Source organism: Pinus tabuliformis, chromosome Q, assembly GCF_031772625.1.
Source record: "Pinus tabuliformis cultivar Carrire ecotype Pingquan chromosome Q, CPIR1, whole genome shotgun sequence".
In the NCBI taxonomy this organism is placed as follows: Eukaryota; Viridiplantae; Streptophyta; class Pinopsida; order Pinales; family Pinaceae; genus Pinus; species Pinus tabuliformis.
In genome coordinates, this window is record NC_142296.1 from 1,246,444,560 (window position 1) to 1,246,450,437 (window position 5,878).

Consider the following 5,878-nt stretch of genomic DNA (forward strand, 5'->3'; position numbering starts at 1 on the left):
ATGAAATGTATGTTGATAGCTTATGGTTCCTTGACTCTATAAGTAGATAGTTCGTTGTTGTGCTCTATTATGTGTTTTGTCATTTTCATATGTTGTTTCAGGTGAATCATTCATTAAGGAGAAGAAAGCAATAGCTGAAGCGACGTGACGAAGACTTCATCAAACACCAGTATAAGGTAGGCCTCTTCAACGATAACTATTTAAGGAATTAGCTATTGTCTTTGTCTTGCTGTGACTAGACCCACTCTAGGGCTAGAGGGGTTGTCTCTGTCCATAGAGGGAACTTACCTGCATCACAGGGTTGTAGGGTGCCAACAACACAATGAGTAAGGTAGACTAACGAAGGCACTTGAGCAGTAGTCTAGATGCATGGTTGGTGCTCGTGTGAGTGTAATGAGGACCCATAGTGATTGGTATAGGTCAACCCTTAGAGGGAGAGAGGGAGATTGTACCAATAAAGGTGTAACATCCGTAAGTTTTTAGTGATATTTTTATTTTGGGATGGCATCAACCAATTTGAGGTATGAGGACAAGTTGGATGGTGCCTAAAATTTCAGTCCATGGAAGAAGAGGATAGCACCGGTTCTCAAAGAGAATAGCTTATGGGAGTTTGGAATCACCCATGTTATAACTCCTTCAGATGCTAGAACTCTAACAATATACGAATTGAAAGACATGAAGGGCATACATATCATCATGGGTGGGGTGAAGGATCATTGTGATCCCTCACATATCAGGGAAGGATAATTCCCTTGAGATGTGGATTACTCATGTGAGTATCTGTCAGAGTAAAAATTAGAGGGGTTGTCTCTGTCCGCAGAGGGAACTTACCTGCATCATAGGGTTGTAGGGTGCCAACAATACAATGAGTAAGGTAGACTAAATAAGTCACTTGAATAATAGGCTAGATGCATGGTTGGTGCTCGTGTGAGTGTAATGAGGACCCATAGTGATTGGTATAGGTCAACCCTTAGAGGGAGAGAGGGAGATTGTACCAATAAAGGTGTAACATCCTTAAGTTTTTAGTGATTTTTTTAATTTTGGGATGGCATCAACCGATTTGAGGTATGAGGACAAGTTGGATGGTTCCTACAATTTCAGTCCATGGAAGAAGAGGATAGCACCGGTTCTCAAAGAGAATAGCTTATGGGAGTTTGGAATCACCCATGTTATAACTCCTTCAGATGCTAGAACTCTAACAATATACGAATTGAATGACATGAAGGGCATACATATCATCATGGGTGGGGTGAAGGATCATTGTGATCCCTCACATATCAGGGAAGGATAGTTCCCTTGAGATGTGGATTACTCATGCGAGTATGTGTCAGAGTAAAACTTAGAAAACGGTGTTGAGGGAGAGACTCAAAAATACAAAGATGACGTAGTGAGATATTGTGGCACTGTACCTCACAAGGAGGATTCAACAAGCTCGAGATGAGCTTGGAGCTGTTGGGGTAGATTTTCTAGATGATGAGATTGTAAGGATAACCCTGAGCAAGTTCTCAATACCTTGCGCTACGTTTGTGATAGGCATTCTAGCAAGAGAACAAATACCAAATTGGAACAAATTGTGGGATGAATTCACCTTGAAGGAGATCTAAGATAAATCTCTGTTTAGAGGATAGTAGAAGAGTGGGGATGATGAGACCTTTGCTCTTGCAAGTTAGGTAATGAGGAGCAAAAGTTTGAGTAGCAATGGTGAGGACTCAACCTCACAATCAAGGAAGAAGAAGAACTTGACTAAGGTCAAGTGTTTTGTTATCATAAGATGGGATACTATGCTTCATAGTGTCTAGAGAGGAAGAAAGGGGAAAGGGGAACACAACGAGTTGTTGCTAGATTAGTAGAAGCTCAATAGGAGTTTTCCAATAATTTCAAAACACATTTTATAACTGTTTCCTACCTTACCTCATACACATTGCCACTGGAACAATTTTATCAACTTAATGAGAACTAAATTGAGTTCTCGTTTTTTTGGAGGTCTCATCAAATCATGATCTTCATGATGATTTTGAAAAGTGGTGATGTAACACCACCCTTTTTTCATTTCAGGGTTAAAATTAACAATTTTCAACCATAGCATTAAAATTCAAATATCATGATTCTGAAAGACATGAAAAACCACGTTGAAATGCAAAAGTGGTTATGCAACATCACCTCTTTTTTATTTTGTTTCATTTTATTTTATTTTTAATTTCAGGGTAAAAATTCAAATATTTTTTAATCATGGAATTAAATACCAAATATCATGACTACGAAATATATGAATAAACATGTGGAAATGAAAAAGTGGTGATGCAACATCTCTTTTTTCTTAGGGTCAAAATTGAAACATTTTTCAACCATGACATTAAAATCTAAATACCATGACTACGAAAACCACTAAAACTCAACGCTTAATAACATGTAGGCTTCCATAATCTATAATCATAGTAATATTATTTCTGGATCTATTTACTATGTGTTCCAATGTTTCGTGTTGACACTCTACTCATCCTCAGGAACCAAGCAAAGCAGAAAAATTAGAAAATAGACTCTTTTCTAATCATTCTACTTTGTTTAATCCTTGAGGATGGGTGGAGTGTACACCCAAAACATTGGACACAATCTTCACACTACACACATACACAAATTATATACATCCATATATAATGTTACTATTTATATTCTTATTTTATAACTTTTAAATTTTATTTTTATTCTATAATTTTTAAAACATATATTAATGAATTTTTTGAACTATTTTATTTATTTATTTTTATTTTTTTCCTTTTTAAAAAATGATTTTTTTTAACCAAGAGGAATCTATAATTGGCTTAGTGTTGTACTTATGTGGCATGGGGTCAATTCCAGCCTCTACGACTATACCTATGGGGGTCTATGTAACAACACCCCTTACCCAACACCTAGAATAGGAGGTGTTCACTATGCATACCCAATTCTCAAAGTACTGTTATGAAAATGGGATATACAAATTTTGACTTTTTTTGAACATCTCTAAACATAGAGTAACCTTCACCATTATGTTTGTCTCATCAAGACAAATTTGGTGATATAAAATTTTTCCTCAATTTGACCTCCAAATTGTGAGATATTTTCCCCCAAGTATTAGGTCCTGCCACATCATCTAGATGCCATGTGGCAGTTTGCCACTCACTCGCGTGGCGATCAAACTCTTGGACCAGTCAGGATCATCCTCCTCCACAAGACACTTACACTTCTGCCTAGGTACAACCCTTGGTTACCGACCATACTATTGGCCTGCATCATGCCTGCGGTGACCCCATGACATATGTGATTCCCTTGGTGCTAACAGAAATGACCATGCTCGCTTAACCATCATGTAGGACTCGGGAGGATCCCCTCTTACTTCAACGACGAAGCCATCACATGAGGGTCCCGACTTTTTCCCAATTTGTTGTAGGCATCCGCTGGAAGCAGTTTCCGGTTTTAGCAGAACCACTAACAAATTTCTGAACATGCATCCAACAAGGTGGGGCCCATTCCTCTGGTCTTCCAAATATTGGAGCGCCACATCATCCTAATGATTTTTCTCCTAGTGCTTTTCTTATTGCACCATTCTAAACTCCTGGGGTTTCTAGGGTGGACTGACTTGCTAGGTGGGACCGCCTCCCCACAAATGGTCATCTACATAGTGTGGGGCCTACCATGCACCCACTTTACATCATCTTGCTTGGACCTTCTCGACGATTTCTTGAGAGCGCACCTTTGTTAACCGCTGAGGTTTCATTGTCGGGATTATGTGTGAAGTAGGGTCATAATACCTCTTGCTATTGGTACACTAATCCACCATTGACTGACACTGCAAGTCATGCCAAGTCACTCCAACTCCATTCATCCTGACACATTTGTTTCCTCCACCTAGATTTTTTCCTGCATGGGATTTCTGGGGTGAGTTCAAGGGACGTTATCCCGTACTTACATTCCTGACACTTCCTTTTTCACATCCTTCTTTACCTCCAGGCTAGAGCCTCCGACCACATGGTCAATTAGCCACCCTTTTCGCCATTGATATGACTTCCAAGCACACACCATCCTATTGAATCTACCCTGATGCTTTTCCTCCACACACTCCTCATAACTCAGGGTTTACTGGAGCGAGTGATGGGCCTCCAAACTAGACAAAAATTAAGGGCCATCTAACCTTTATTAGGCACATGAAGGCTATATTAAATCTCTCCATCTACACTTAACTATGTTTTTTAGCTTTAATATGTTCATTAGGAAGGTTTAGAGATGATTTCATATTTGTGCCTAATATTATTTATTTTTGTAGAATATTGTGAGAATATTTTAGGTCCCTATACTACTAGTGTAACCCCTTATTGTTATTAGTGCAACCCCCTTATTGTATTATTGTGCCCATCTAGTCCCGATGTTGTTATTATTATGCCCCATAGAAGCACACTACTGTTATTGTTGTGCCCTTACAATATTATTGTTATGTAGGCTCTGATTGTATTAAGACCCCTTAGACTCCTACATATAGAAATGAGGTCCTGTCATTTGTATCATCCAATAATTGTTCATTTGTGTAATGTAAAAAAGGTTTCCCCCTTGAAGAGACTGATTTTTAAGTCGTTGATCTATCTTTTCTATCTTTTTGTGAGCTAGTTTCATAACATTTGGTATCATAGCTTTGGATTCTAGGGTTTTGCTGCTCTAAACAGGTCATCAGGGAAGTTTTGATATAACTTTTTCTATATGAAGTTTCAAGAGCTAAAACAGAAATCCATTTGAGCCAAAATCTTTCTTAACCTCGGGCCCAAATTTCAGATCTTGCATTGCTATATTTTCGGAGATATGATTTGAGGAAGTTAGGGTTTTTGAAAGCTCCAGAGTTCCATCACAAACATGTCATCGTGGAATTTTCGCTATAATTTTTGTTATATGAAGGTTCCTACTCGTAAATTAAAACCCATTTGAGATGAAATCTTGATTAAGCTCAGACCTGAATTTTAGATCTTGTTTCGTTATATTTTCAAATATATGGTCTAAGACATTTAGGGTTTTTGTAGGCTCCTCAATTACATCCAAAACAGGTGACCTGGGGAAAATTTTCATCAATTTCTCTCTGAGTATCAGATTAAAATTTCGTAAAAAATTACGAAAGAGGACGACCTATAGTTTTCTGTGTATTGATTTTAGGTCCTAAGGTCGAAAAAATAACACATGGCACTTCATACAAGTTCACTCTACTGAACCAGTCTATAATCTGGTCGTCGTGGGAGATTTAGCGTAAATCTTCCTTGGAGAATCTAATCTTTATTAGAATTGTGGGGTTGGAAAGAGGGCTCAGAGGGCTACTACAGGATGCAATTTTAGACCTTGGAGATCCCAAATTACATAGATATAATAGATTCGATATCAAGCTCCTACAAAGTGAAAAAAGGTGTGTAGTTTTTTAAAAGTTTTTCATAAGTTTGGTTGAAAAATTAGTTTGAAGGAATTCAAAGGGTGTGGAAGTTAATATGGATGGTGTAGAAGAAAAACTTAAAGGCAACAGGGAAGATTTGAAGACAAATTTGCTACAAGAAATGCTTACTAATGGTGAAAGTGTAGTAAAAGAAACTCATGATGAGAACAAAAGAAATGTTAATAATGATTTCATAGACTCTAACGTTGGATTGAAGATCCACCATGTTCCAAAGATTGATATGAGGAATTTTGATGGCAAGGATCCCATAACATGGATACTATAGATGAAACAATATTTCGATCTCCATATTGTGCAAAACATACAAAAGGTATACATTGTAACTTTATTATTGGAGCCAAATTAGTTTGTATGGTATTGATGACTTTACTCTCGTAAACAATTTGTCACTTAGGCAATTTTTACAGAAGAAATGAT